Source organism: Marmota monax, unplaced genomic scaffold (genome assembly GCF_021218885.2).
Source record: "Marmota monax isolate L192 unplaced genomic scaffold, Marmota_monax_Labrador192_F-V1.1 WCK01_AAM20220418_F8-fsc00015, whole genome shotgun sequence".
Classification (NCBI taxonomy): Eukaryota; Metazoa; Chordata; class Mammalia; order Rodentia; family Sciuridae; genus Marmota; species Marmota monax.
Window position 1 is genome coordinate 18,629,051 of NW_026692194.1, and position 15,763 is coordinate 18,644,813.

The following is a 15,763-nucleotide window of genomic DNA, read 5'->3' on the forward strand; positions in this document are numbered from 1 at the left end:
GTCATTCCACAGTGGCCTATTCCCTTTATGGGAAGGGACATCCTCAAAAGGTGGGGGGCTGGGGCTGGGATGTGGCTCAAGCGGTAGCGCGCTCGCCTGGCATGCGTGCGGCCCGGGTTCGATCCTCAGCACCACATACAAACAAAGATGTTGTGTCCGCCAAATACTAAAAAAAAATAAATATTAAAAAATTCTCTCTCTCTCTACCTCTATCTCTCTCACTCTCTCTTTAAAAAAAAAAAAAAAAAAAAAAAAAAAGGTGGGGGGCTACGCTTTCCTTCTCCCCTCATACATGCTTCCATCCAGACTCACCTGCTGCTCCCGTGATCCTCACCCTTACCTTAGAACCATCCCCTATTCTGTCTGCCAGTGCCTTCCCATTACCCCCTTCTGAGGTGGACCCTACTGTTTGAAATGTTTCAAGTCCTTTTATCGCCTCACACCACATTCAAGTCCATTTACATTTGTCTCAAAAACCCCCTCCATTTTCTGGCTCAATCACAATCCCTGGGTTCAATCTCCAGTAATAATTTTTTAAAATATATTTTTGGTTGTTGATAGACCTTTATTTTATTTTTTTATTTATATGCAATGCTGAGAATCAAACCCAGTGCCTCACATATGGCTAGGCAAGTGCTCTACCACTGAATTACAACTCCAGCCCCTCTAGTAATTATTCTAAAAAAAAATAATAATAATAATTTTAATAAAGGCAGATAGGGCTGGGGATGTGGCTCAAGCAGTAGCGCGCTCGCCTGGCATGCGTGCGGCCCGGGTTCGATCCTCAGCACCACATAGGAACAAAGATGTTGTGTCTGCCGAAAACTAAAAAAATAAAAATAAAAAATAAAGGCAGATAATAAAATCTCACTAATAATCCCTGAAAACAAGAGTAAAACTAAGGGCTCCATATTGAATAATTTATGTACTGATTTTTATGCACTTTTGAAACAAAAGCATGATTAATTTAACACAGAATTAAGTAGATTTAAAATAGGATTAATCTAACTTCTACATATATCTAATTAAGAAAATATAGTTATTTTGAATTAGTGTTGAAGACTTGGGGACAGAAGCACAGGACAATAATCTCAGAGATTTGGTAAAGTAAGGCCAAAGGATTGCAAATTAGAAGCCAGCCTCAGCAATTGAGTAAAACCTTGTTTCAAAATTTAAAATAAAAAGGTTAAAAAAAAATTAAAAAAAAAAAGGTTTGGGGATGTAGTTCAGTGCCCCTTGGTTCAAACCTCAAGGCAAAAAAATAAAAGATAAAGTAGTACTGAAAGAAATCTAGAGTAAACCCATTTATATGACATACTATGGGTTTAGAACAGCTACTTAGAAGCTTCTGCCAATTATTACTTGAAATCAACATTGCCACAATAAATTTTCCTTTTTTTTTGTACCGGGGATTGAACCCAGGGACACTTAATCACTGAGTCACATCCCCAACCCTTTTTCATATTTTATTTAGAGACAGGGTCTTGCTGAGTTGCTTAAGGCTTAGCTAAATTGCTGAGGCTTGCTTTGAACAAAGAATCCTCTGCCTCAGCTTCCTGAGCCAGTGGGATTATAGAATTGCGTCACCACACCCTGTTCCTTTATTTATTTTTATTATAATTATTCAGTAATATTAATTATACAAATTAACGAGTTTCACTATGGCACTTCCATTTAGACATATATTGAGCTTTGATTCTATCTACACTCCCCATTCCTCTCCTTTGACTTCCCCTCTCCCCATGCCACTCTACTTTTTCAAGAAATAGAAGAACTCTATTATATAAAATGTAACAATATTTTAAAGATAACAAAAAAATGCCAAATATGGGGAAGGGGGGAAATGTCACAAGTCAAAATATAGCTGTTGGTACAATATGCAAACTGGCTTACAGATGTTCTCAGAATTGAATAATAGTGATCTTCTCAATTCAAAGGAAAGGAAAACAACTTTTTTATTTATAAGGTTTTATTAAAACTTTATTATCTAGTACCATTAGTCCACTAGCAATAATAGCATACGATAAATCATAAGAAAAAACAGAAAAGGAGCATTTGATAGTCACCTCTAAACAGCTTATCTGTTTTAGGATATAATTGTTTTCATGCACAGTTGTGCTCATGGTTACCATGTTATAATGCATACGTTATATGGTCAAGTTTTCTATCCCTAAAATTCTCCCTGGACTGTATGATGGAACCAAATACATATTTACCTGCTTTTTAGAAAAGAAACACCACTATGACTCCAGAAAAATCATCAGTCTAATAAAACCTAAAATCTTTGATAAATTGGCCTATAAATTCCCAAAAATACAGACATAGAAATACAGAATCCAGTTTGTTTCATACCACCCCAAGCTTCTTGAATATTCTAAGCTCTTTCAATCCTTGAGCTTTTTGGAGGGATTTAAGGTCCTTTATCCCATGCTTCAAAACTGTTCAAAGTCATCTCTCCAGATTTCTTTGAATTATTTGCTTTCTCTACCAACTTCCTTAACATCCTGGATACAATCTTAATATAGAACTTACTATTATGATTATTCATAATTATTTGTTTACCTTCCTGTCTTTGCTATTAAAAGTAGGTCTAAAATTGATGATGCTATTCCACAATAATAAATACATTTTTCATAGAAACCCATGAAACATATAAACCAAGACAAAAAATTCATTAAATAACACTTTTACCTTTTGCTACATACAATGCACTGAAATTTTCCAATAGACTAATTTTTAGGAAATTCTGGACACACTGGGCACAATGGCACATGCCTATAATCCCAGCTACTCAAGAGGGGGAGGCAGGAGGTTTGCAAGTTCAAGTAAAGCCTGAGCAACATAGCAAGACCCTATCTCAAAATAAAAAAGCCTGGCACAGTGGTGTACACCTGTAAACCCAGGAGAGACTGAGGCAAGAGGATCACAAGTTCCAAGCCAGGCTCAGCAATTTACCAAGACCCTGTCTCAAAATAAAAAATAAAGAACTAGAAATGTAGCTCAGTGGTAGAATGCCCCTGGGTTCACTTTCTAGTACAAAAAAATAAAGAGGAAAAAAATGAAATAAATTCCGCACAATTAACTATATTGATTTGAGTACCCATTTAAGCAATATTATAATACTAGAATATAAATCTTTGTACCCAAAATACAAAACATTCATTATTATTCTCTAGTACAGACCATAAAATTTAATAAGCAAATGTTCTTTTTTGGGTACCATGGATTGAACTCAGGGGAACTCGACCACTGAGCCACGTTCCCAGACCTATTTTGTATTTTATTTAGAGATAGGGTCTGAGTTGCTTAGCACCTTGCTTTTGCTGAGGCTGGCTTTGAACTCGGGATCTTCCTGCCTCAGCCTCCAGAGCTGCTGGGATTACAAGCATGTGCCACTGAGGCTGGCTAAGCAAAGTTTAAGTGAATGAATAAATATAGCAGCATGCTGTACTAAAAATAATGAAAGAATAAGGCTTTTAAGTCAAGCAAACTCATTAGCTACCAACTTATGCAATCTTTGACAAATGACAGAATCTCACTGAATCCCAGAGGTTAATTCCACTTTCTTGATATCCTACAACAACAACAACAAAAAGTAAAAGTATTCCTGTCAGAGTAGGCACTCTTTAATATTAGTTTCTCTCCCTACCTTAGCATTCTTTCCTACTCCTTCCTGGGGGCATATCATGATCTTGTTCTGGCAAATAAATATTCCTTTTCTTAAAGACCTCAGATTGTACTACAAAAAATGCATATTTTTAATGTGACAAAGTGGAGTTCAGATACCCAGCACTGCATTTACATAATCTCTCATTATGTTCCTTTATTTACAAGAACACAATACTCTCTTCAGTGTTGTTACTAGGAACTAAATTATAGATTCATATCTATATGAATTCATGCTATACAATAAAAGGTATCAATTGTTGCTTTAATTATTAACCTCATTTTTCTTTTTCTTTTTTCTTTTGTGATACTGAGAATTGAACTCAGGGGTACTCTACCATTTAACTACATCCCTACCCCTGTTTATTTTGAAACAGGGTCTCACTAAGTTGGCCAGGCTGACCTTCAACTTGCAATCCTCCTGCATTACCCTCCTGAGTAAGTAGGATGGCAGGTGCGCCCCAAGGTTCAAGGTAAGAACCATACCTGGTTCTCAATCTCATTTTCTTTTCCATAAACAAATAATCATGGTCTATTTATACAGAAAAGAGCTCAGAGTCTGTGTTCTTTTCCCAATGTGCTCTTCCCCAAAATACTTTTCAAATCACTTCTCAGAAAAAAAAGGCATCTGAGTAGCAAAAGCACCAAATACTTATGAAAATACTATGAAGGAGAAAAGAATTTTCCTATAACACAAACTTTTTTTAAAGATATAAATATAATTAATGATAATTAAACTATCCTGGCAACAACAGTAACATATCTACTTGGGAAGAATCAAGTAATATTCTGTTATCTGCGCTGGTAGCAAAAAGATGGCTATTTTATGGTATATACATTAAATCTTTATGATAATAGCACATTTTCTAAATGGTTATTTAAGTAATGAGAATTAGCCTTTTAGGACTTCAATAACTTTCTGTTTATAAATGTCAATGACCACATGCACATCAGATAGGATATATAAAGAACTCAAAAAACTTACCACCAAAACAAACAAACAATCCAATCAAAAAATGGGCTAAGAAGCTGAACAGACACTTCTCAGAAGATACACAAGCGATCAATAAATATATGAAAAATGTCCAACATCTCTAGTAATCAGAGAAATGCATATCAAAACTAATCCAGGGGCTGTGGGTATAGCTCAGTAGGTAGAGTGCTTATCTCACAAGCCCAAGGCCCTGGGTTCAATCCCCAGCACCCCCAAAAACAAACAAACAAAAAAAAAACTAAGATTTCATCTCACACCAGTCAGAATGGCAGTTATCAAGAATACAAACAACAATAAGGTTTGTCAAGGATGTAGAGGAAAAGGCACACTCATACATTGCTGGTAGGACTGCAAATTGGTACAACCAATCTGGAAAGCAGTATGGAGATTTCTTAAGAAACTTGGAATGGAACCACCATTTGATCCAGCTAACTCACTCCCTCAGTCTATACCCAAAGGACTTAAAAACAGCATACTATAATGATGCAGTCACATCAGTGTTTACAGCAGCTGAATTCACAATAGTTAGATTGTGGAACCAACCTAGATGCCCTTTAATAGATGAATGGATAAAGAAACTGTGATATATATATATATATATACACACACACACACACACACACACACACAATGGAATATTACTCAGCATTAAAAGGCAATTGCAGATAAATGTATGGAGTTGGAGAATATCATGCCAAGCCAAATAAGCCAATCCCAAAAAACCAAAGGCCAAATGTTTTCTCTGATAAGTGGATGCTGATCCATAATGGGGGCGGGAAATGGAGGAACAGTGATTGGGCGAAGGGGAGGGGAGGGGACGTGGGACATGGGGGCAGGAAAGAGGGTGGAATGAGATGAACATCATTACCCTAGGTACATGTGTGACTGCACATATAGTGCAATACTGCATCGTGTACAACCAGAGAAATGAAGAGTTGTGCTGCAATTATGTACAATGAACCAAAATGCATTTTGCTGTTATATATACCTAATAAGAATAAATAAATACATTTTAAAAATAAAATAAACGTCAATAAAATCAAGACCTGTGGTGAGGAGGTAAATATTATTTCGTGTTTGAATGTGGCCAACTACAGAGAGTAGAAATAATGTCTCTCACTTATCACTCATCTCTTAGCACCTAAATACAGTAGATACGCAAAAAATACCTGAGTTTAAATTTTTTTATGGAAAAGAAAACTAAGTTGATGGAAGTAAAAAAAAAAAAAAAAAAACGAACAAAACTAGGTCAGGGCCTTTAATTGCTTAGTGATTTGTTTCCAAAGAATACAGTACAGAAGGGGGAGGGTGGGGTCAAACCTGACAAAGATGACAATCATGTGATTAAAGGTATCAATACTTCACCTCTTGGGTCTCCCTCCCTAAAATCCACCACCCCAGTTTCCTGATGGGAAAAATATCATACAAATCTCCGTTAAGGGGCATTCTATAAAATTTCTGACTAAGTCTTAATACTGTTAGTCATCAAAAATGAAAAAAGTTAGTTGTGACAAATGTACCCTAGTAATGTAAGAAGTTAACAATAGGGGAAACTGGGTGAAGTATACTCTGTGTACTGTCTTGCAATTTTCCCATAAATGTAAAACTATTTCTCTTGAGAATAAATGATGATATACATTATTTTATTTGGTGGCAAGACAGTATTCTCATATGATGGAAATAACGGTTATGAATACAATAGACCTAGGTATCACATAAGTCTATAGCATTATGAAATTAGATAGACCAAAACAAATAAATGCCCCTTAAATTCTAGTTTCCCAAAGCATTCTTATTTCTGAACACTTCAATTATGGACTCATAAAAATTAGTTAACTCTGTCACCTCTGCATTTCCCTACATCTTTACTACAGATCATGTTTACCTTAATATCTCCCACTCATCTTATATTCAACTAACTAAACTCACCATCTTCTTGATAATGAACACCTTCCAAACCTCCCTTGCAATTATTCATTTTCCCTTCAATAGTTCTCTTTCCAATTCCCCTCCATTACCAGTTAGTCCTACATATACTGCAGTCAAACAAGCCTTCCTCAAATAAGGATTTTATGCTAGGCATGGTGGCACATGCCTGCCATCCCAGCAACTCACAACTTGTGGGACTGATGAGGTTGATTCCAAGTTCCAGGCCAGGATGGGCAACTAATCAATGCCTTGTCTCAAAATAAAGCTTAAAAATGGTTGGGATGTAGCTCAGTGGTAGAATGTCACTAGGTTCAATCCCAATACCACAAAAGGGGTGGGGTGTTTATGTCATTCTCCAGATGATGATGATGATGATGATGATGATTATTTTGGTACCAAACCATATTTAAACTCCAAAGCAACGTTTTCAAGACCATCCATAGTTATTCTTTTTTACCCTTCACTTGTAAACACAGTTTTTTTTAAGTCCTCACACCCTAAGTTTTATTATTCCTGTATACAGAAAATTATTACATTCTTACTAAGCATATAACATGGAGAAAATAAGTCTCCTTTAAGTAATCAAAGACCTTATAACCCAGCTGGGGTGATAAAATTTAAAATATAACAAGGTATATGAGAATTTATTTTGTTAATACTATATTCTCAGTTCCTTATAACAGGGCCTGGCATATGATAAATCCTCAAAAATATTTATTAAATGAAAACAAAGCAGTATAGAATTCTATATCCCAAAAGAATTACATTCTATCAGAAAAGGGAAAGAATTTTCAGTTAGAGAGATGAATATGGGTCTAAAAGTTCTATGAATCTAAGGTTCAGAGGGCAGTCAAGATTTCAGCCAGGCCTCAAGATTAAGTAGATCTTCAGTAGTCAAGAGGATATATACATGTGGATTTGCAACAGAAAAATGTTACATCAGTTTAATTATAAAGAAGTAAGATTGTTATACCACAATGAGGTAGTGAATAATAAACAGTTTCTGTAGGTTAGTGGGAGAAGACTGGAAACAAAGTTTGAATGGTCTTGAGAAGAAGCCTGATATTCATGCTTGATGTAAGGGGTGTGTTCGTTTGAATGATACAATCTGCAAGATTAATGGGGGTAACATGAAAGTTCTATTTGAGAAAGCAAAAAGCCTTCCCTTATCTACTCAAACCTTCTAAGGTCTTGCTCTCCTTTTAACTCATAACAGCACCTGACTGCATCACACAGTTCTACTTCTAACTATATCTTCTCACAGTGTAAACTTTTTTTTTCCAAGTGTACTAATGTTTTTTAACCTAAGAACAAGGATCAAATCTAGACCTCTTTTTTCTTCCATAAGTAATCAAGAAAGTATAGGGGTCTCAAGACTATTTTTGGAGTACCATTTTTGCATTTATATAAAACCCAGTCACTAACATAACAACAACCAAAAAGCTAAGGAAATTAAGTTGGGTTTGGTAATACCTATTCCCAGCAACTTGGAAGGCTGAGACAAGAGGACTGCAAATTGCCGAGCCTGAAACTGTCTCAAAATAAAAATTTAAAAGGCTGGGGATGTAGCTTAGAGGAAGAGCACTTCTTGGTTCAATCTCCAGTAACCAAGGGCCAGGATAGCCTACCAGCAGAGGGGTACAACATTAAAAAACAGAACAAGTAGTAAGCAATAAGGTGCCAAAAGAATAAGTCCTTTTTGGTTGGTATTTTTTTTTTAAGTTTAATTTTGATAGTCAAATCTCATAAACTACTGATGTAAATTAGTTACCCTACAGCATGATTTCAGGGCTCCCTACTGATCTCATCATCTCATTTACTTTTCTATCTCAACTAAGCACTGGTCTCAGTGGTCAGTATATACATTTATTTTTCAATTGTACTTTCTTTTCTGCACTGACACCTATGGTACCTTTTCAATATTTTTCCCTATTAACATGACTGAGTACAATTGTTAAGCAGCAATTAAAATTCCAATAAATAGTGTTGCTATGACTCTTGACACAATTCTTTTACAGATTTAAATATTTCCTGTGAATTAGCATTTTTTTAGGAAGACTGATTCAAATAAAAACTTGTTACAGAAATAATACAAATCCATCAAAACATTCACAAAATGAAACCCCATGCATTAGTAAGTACTAAGGACTGTACTTAATTCAAAAATTTCCCCAAATCCCCAAAAGTTAACTTCTGACTTTTTTGAAGGGTGGGAGGTACTGGGAATTGGACCTTGGGAGCTACACCCTCAGGTCCCTTTTATTTCTTTTTTATTTTGAGACAGGGTATCACTAAGTTGCTTAGGGCCTTGCTAAATTGCTGGAGGCTAGCTTTGAACTTGCAATCTACCTGCCTGTTTTCCAGGTCACTGGGATTACAGGCATGCGCCACTGTGCCCACCTATCTTCAACTCTTTGACCTTTCGCTTTTATATATTCTAAAAATCAAATTTCATTCCTTGAAATAAAATCTGTTCATGTTAAGGTTCATATTAATATTTTTTTCAAAAGTTTAAGAAACTGCATATACACAAATCAAACTAGTATCTATTTTATCCCTAAAAAAAGTATCTTCGCTGTAATTTTATGCATTTCAGGTCATAATTTATATGTAAAACGAGAAAAATTGAGATTTTTCTAAAACCACACACACACAAAAACCACCCAAATGTGATTATTTCTTTACAAAGTCAGTCATTAAGGGTTTTGAAATTTCTCAGAGTCGGGAATTCCATAATGCACTATTACTTCCCATTACTCTGATACCTAACACTGCTAACATTTTAAAAGATAAATCATCAAAACGACGTCAGACGGCAAAAATGTCAACACACACCTTTTCAGGACTGCAAAAGAAACACTTAAGTCTTAAGAGTCGAATGATACTTATACAGACTTGAACGATTCCTCTTTTTCCTCTTCCCCATCTCAAAATGCACCAAGATAAATCTGTATGTGAAGCTACAGCAGTTTCAAAACCCCTTGGCTACCAGAAAAGCCTCAGCCCCTAGCGCCGCTAGGGCACTCTATAGCACTCAGCCGGCCACGTGGCTGTCACAATCGGAAGGAAGAGAGAAGAAACAGCATCAACTAACCTGAAAATAAATAACCTCACTCCTCCCCGCACATCGGAGTTGAGGTAGAAGGGGAAAAAAGTCTATTATTTCTTTGCACGCTAAGACTTTTTTCCTCGTGAAGGGAAAACGAAGTACTGGGACTGTGTTAATGCGACTTTAAAGCAGAAATCAAGTGCAAGAAGATCCCTAGAATGCGGCTTTCCACGGAACTGGCTACCCTAACTCCCGGGAGCTGCGAAGGGAACAGAGGCGTTTTGCAAGGGGGGAAATGGGGGTGGAGTTAAAGAAGAGGGGAGCACCGAGGGCTGCGCACCTGGACTGCTTTCCCTCAGCTCCCACTTTTCTGGGTTCCAAGCAGGCTGCTACTGCACAGGGGCAAACTCTTAAGGCTGATGGGCCTCTCCCACCACAGATCTCTTACTCTGCCTGGAAAGAGAGGACCAAAGGGCAGAGGCAACCATGGCCCCCAAGGGGGCGGTGAACAGGAAGTGTCCATATTGCAGCGCTAAAACACTAACTCCCCACAAGCCAACAGTTACCCTCGGAGGCGCCCCGGGCTCCCGCTGGAGGAGGAACAAGAGGGTGCCCGGGTCCAACATCCCGACATCCAGGACCCACGCCCGTCCACCCAACGCACCGCAGCCCGAAGTTCGCGCCCGGCCGCCTCCCGGGGCACTACTTGGCGTGGCCCAGCCAGTCCCGCCTGGGCCGCCGAGGACTCCACGCCCCGCACGTCTTGTTCCACTCGGAGCCGGGAAACAGCGTTGCAAAGGCTCCCGAGGGGCTTACGGTACTTCCCCAACAGCAGATCGCCCCGCGGACGAGCCCTCGGCGTCCTCGGAGCTATCCCCCAGCCTGCCGGGAGCCGACACCCGTGCCGCGGTTTCCGCCGCGACACTCCCTCCCGGAGATCATTACCTCTCAGGAAAAACTCCTAACTCCTCACGGGGCCACACTTCCCTCAGTTCGACACCCCTGGGAGCCCACATGCGACCCGAGCCGCGCGCTGGGGACACCCCCGCGCCGGCGCCAATTCTTCACGGGACAAAAATGTCCGGGCGCGTCACGGGACAGCAGCCTCCGCAACCCACGCCCGGCGCCGGCCGCACGCGCTGCCTCCGCGCCCGGGAGCCGCGCCGCTCTGCCCGGGACTCACCGTCAGCTCTGCCGCCGCAGCGGGGAAGCGAGGGATGGGCCGGGAAAGACACAATATGGCAGAGCACCGCAGCTGCTCCCTGTGGCTTCCAGCAGCCGCCTCCGGGAAGACGCGGCAACAAGCAGGCAGCGGCAGCTGCGGTGGCGGCCGCGGCAGCACCACATCCCCCTCCGGCTCGCTTCCTCCCCCTCCTCCCCCCGCCCAACTGCCATGGCAACGCGGCGCCTAGGCAATTGGCCCCGCCCCCTTTTCCGTCCCCGCCTCCCGCGACCCCCACTGAGAGGGTTCGGCCCTTCCCTCTCCGTCCCCTCCCACCTCCTACTGAAGGGACGACTCGGGTGAACAGAGCGCAGGGTGACCAGAATGGCAGGTGGTGTTGGCATGAAATGCCGCGTCCACAAGGGCGGGGCTCGCAGGCAAGGAAGGGCGGAGAGGCTGTGGGCCGGTGCGGAATTCGGGCCGAACCCTGGCTGGGGAAGGCGGGAAAATGGAAAGGTCTCGCCTGTCCCGGGAAGGACCTATAGGAGCGCAGCGGAGGCGCGGCGCGGTTGCTGAGTGGACGAGCGGGCGCGGGGCGGGGCGAGGGTGGCCGCCTGGGCTGGTCGACCCGGGATGCCAGTGCTCTGCTTGCGATGACTGCCCTGTACTGCCCGAGGTTCTGTCATTTCTCCCAAGAGCTTTCCTCCATTGGCCAAGCCTCAAAAGCGCTTTAGGGACTATAAAGCATTGCTATAAATTTAAAGTAGCGTTACCCTCACTTGAGTGAAATTTTGTAGAAACTAAGCTCCGCGAGCTTGTGGTGGGGGAAAAAATGGACTCTGGAACCAGATCCAAAATTAGTAAGAATTGAATTTACTGAGCGCTCACTAAGTGCTACAGACAGCGATAGGAACTTTACATGCATTGTCATAACCTTAACGCAAACTTAACATTCTTCCAGATAAAACAGGAGTATGCAGTTAAAATTGAAATTCAGATAAATATAGCAAAAATTTTAATATAGGAACTTTCCATTTGGGACATACTTTCTGGTGATTTTGGTTTTTATTAAATCTACCAACCCTGTACTAACTCATGAATTCTCACTTTACAGATAAGGAATTAAAGTTTAGAAAAATAGCCCGTCAAATACATAATAAGAAGCAGACCAAAGCCGGGCGTTATTGCGCATAGCTGTAATGGGGGTGGGGAGACGACTGGGGAGGCTCAGGAGGGAGCATGGCAAGTTCAAGGCCACTCTCAGCAATTTAATGAGGCCCTAAGCAATATAGAGAGATCCTGTCTCAAAATTTAAAAAAAAAAAAAAAAAGACTGGTGAGGTAGCTCAGTGATAAAGCACCCCTGGGTTCACCCTCCAGTACCAAAAAAAAAAAAAAGGAAGAAGCAGCAGCAGAACTAAAACTCCATTTACTGCTATCATTATGATTCTGATAATTAAATCTCTGAATTTCTATACCTACAACTTAAAACGCTAGAGTAGTGATAACCTCTCTCACAAAGGTATTGAGTAGATTAAAAGAAAAGGATATGACACCCAGACATCGCCTAAGTAGATGTTCAATAGAGTTCATTTCCTTCCTGAACAATGATGTTAACTAGATATTCACTATGAGCCAGGCTTTGAGTATCAAGTGAGCTGAATATGAAACAAGCTGCCTGCAGAAAATAAAACAGGTCAAGCCTTAGGGATAATGAATATTGAAGAATTATAGGCATCAGGATATACAAAAATAAATGGGAGTATTTGATCCTTTCATTACATAGATGAATACACTTATATGATTTGTCCAAGGTCATCTACTAGTTCTGTGTATTTTCCCTTACACTGTCCTGGAGAGCTTCACAGCTGTGTTCACAGGGAGAGGCTACAAGGCACAGTGCACTTCAATTGGAGCCAGAGTTGCTGCCAATTCTCCCTTCAGAGCAATTGCTGTTGTCCCGTCATATGGACAAAATGATACCAGTTCCTGGAAGAAGAGTATAGAAGAGAGGGAACTGAGGAAAGAAGGAAGGAAAGATTGAGAGAACCCAGCTTCTAAAAGGCCACAAGCTCCTCGTACCTGGTTTGTTTTATCTCTGCTGGTCATTGCCATGGGGGCCACTAACATAATATAGGTCTTCATCTCCTTACAGATGTGTACTAATATATACCTGATATACCTTTCATGAAATGTATATCAGGTATATATTAGTATATATTTCCCTCAACTCGAACTCAAGTGGCTAAGTACTCTTCCTCAACTCTAAAAGAATCACAGAATTTCAGAGCTGAAATACATCATCCAAGATCTCAATCTATTATGGATTAGAAAATAAATCCAGAATTTGTAGAACTCATTAGAGGTCAAATGATGAATCTATTGTACCCTTACTAAATTCTCTCTGTTCATCTTCTTCACTGACTAATCAAACCCAGGGATGCTGGGCACTTTTATTTTATTTTGACTGGGGATTGAACACAGGGGTGCTTATACCAGTGAACTACATTCTCATTCTCTCTAAATTGCTGAATCTCTCCCTAAGTACCTGAGGCTAACCTTGAACTTTCAATCTTCCTTGATCCCTCCTAAATAGCTGGGATTACAGACAGCACCACTGTGCCTGGCTGGTTGCACACATTTAAATACTATCTGTGGGTAAGGCTCAAGTCTCTACACAAATGTGTTACACTCTTAGTTTAAAGTCCAGGGATACTTGTATTCCTAGAGGCTATTTTAGAGGACTTTGAACATCTGTCAAGGAGAACAGCCTATTAAAATTAATGATGATTCAGAGTTAAGTAACTTTCCAGGAGTTTATAAAAATAATAAGGCTAGGAAGACAGAACTTATCTCTTTAGGAAAAAGAGAATCCTGGCATTCAGGATCTCTTGTGAAGCTTTATTCTTCTTTCTCCAAAAGACTTCAAAGAAATATATTCAATGGTAAATATTACTGAAAGACAAATACATTAGAAAATATATTGTTTAAAATTCCCTCATATTTAGGCTGAAAAGTAGTAAGAACTCAAATATGTGTTTATGTCTTCAGTGCATTTATCATTGGTAATGCTACATATATTTAACAAAGACTGTTTTAACTAAAGTGATCATGAATTTTTAGCTCTAAAAATAACCAGTTTATGAATAAGGAATCTAGACTTAAGCCCCATAAGGATAAGGACCACATATTTTTCATCTGAATAGTCTAATTTCATAGGACAACTTCTTGATATAGAGGTGATATGCAATAATACTTGTCAATAAAAGAAATAACTTCCCTCAAATTATATAATACCAGGACAGGGATAAAATGTTCCTAAGTATTAGCCTACCGCTTGTGCTAAAAAGTTAGAATTAAAAATAAGAGTCTAATTTCCCCCTTAGGGATCTTTTTCAATGTACTTCTTAAAAGCAACCACTTATATGTAATAATATCTACATTTCTATAAACCCTGGTATTGACAGTAATTTAGAGCAATCCTCCTGTTGAGAAACAGAAAAAGAAAAGCTCAACAAAAATATTTAAAATGTCAGTTTAAAGGCATTGGAGAGCTAATAACTTAATGAGGAATTATGAGGCCATTCATTACCTGAGGAATGGTGGAGATCCAAGGAAATGTACTTGTCCATTCCAAACAGTTGATGGGAGAATGAACAGGAATGAGGAACAGAGATTAATGTTCAGGGCATGTTATGGGGAAAGAAGAAGAACCCTATAGAATCTACTTTGTTTGGGGCTAGGAATCCAAACAACTACACTCTAAAAGTAAAGGGGCTACAGCTCAGTTTTGGATCTTCTCAACCCTGAATTTAGATAGGGTAATTCCTTTGAGCTAATGCCCAAGCACTTGGCAGAGCAAACTAAACTCCTCCTCTGTGCAATAAAATGCATATTCTAGACTTCAAATAATTTTTTTTTTCTTTTGAGAGCAGCTCTCACTAAATTGCTGAAGTTGGTCTGGAACTTGTGATCCTCCTGTCTAAGCCTCCCAAGTCACTGAGATTACAGGTGTATACCACCAGGCCTGGCTAGTAAACTTCAAATAATTTCTACAATTTTGCAAATACAATGTCTATTACACAATTTAAAAAATCAGTCATGCAAGAAAATAAAAATAACAGAGCCTGCGTGGTGGTGTACACCTGTAATCTCAGCAACATTGGAAGCTGAGGCTGGAGGATTGAGGCCAGCTAGGGCAATTTAGTGAGACCCTTTTCAAAATTAAAAAAGGGTTAGGGATAAAGCACCCCTGGGTTCAATTCCCAATACATGGGGTGGGAGGAGAAAGAATGAGAGAGAAAGGAAGGAGAAATAGCAGAGAACAAGAATAGACACTAAAAGTGATTCAGATAGTGAAATTATCATGCCTAGATTTTGTTTTGTTTCGGTTTGGTACCAGGGGTTGAGCCCAGGGCATTTAACCACTGAGCAACATCCTCAACACCTTTTATTTTTTATTTTGAGACAGGATCTTGCTAAGTTGCTTAGGGCCTCTCTAAATTGCTGAGGCCAGTTTTGAACTTGTGATCCTCCTGCATCAGCCTACTGAGCTGCTGGGATTATAGGCATGCCCTACCATGCCCTGCTCATGCCCAGATTTTAAAATGACAAGGCTCACTATGTTCAAATAAGTAAAACACAAGATTAAACATTTAGTCAAACAAATAGAAATCTGAAAAAAAAAATCACTAACTGAAAATAAGGACTCAATAATATGTATAACAGCATATTAGGCACAGATAAAGACAGAATTAGTGAACTAAAAGATAAGTCAAAAGAAAACATTCAGAATGAAGCACAAAAAGGGAAAAGGATAGAAAATACAGAACACAGGGAAAATATATAGAAGATATAGTGAGAAAATTTAAGGTGCGTGCAAATAAGTAGAGTTCCAGAAGTGAAGAATATTTGCACCAGTGAATCCCCAGAAGGATAATTTTTTTTATTCCATACAATTGACA

At 39.4% G+C, this 15,763-nt stretch overlaps 1 protein-coding gene across 3 annotated transcripts in view; it reads right to left on the reverse strand.

The window, feature by feature from the left end:
- Positions 1 to 11,274, reverse strand: part of Foxn2 (forkhead box N2) — a 59,415-nt gene extending 48,141 nt beyond the window's left edge. Inside the window, exon 1 of one of the 3 annotated variants that reach the window (XM_046424573.2) lies at positions 11,137 to 11,274. The gene's annotated coding sequence lies outside the window, so the exon portion shown is untranslated. Of the gene's footprint in view, positions 1 to 10,583; positions 10,757 to 10,821; positions 10,962 to 11,136 lie in introns of those variants that run through there. The other 2 variants (XM_046424554.2, XM_046424562.2) reach the window with 2 other exon arrangements.
- Positions 11,275 to 15,763: the final 4,489 nt, after the last annotated feature.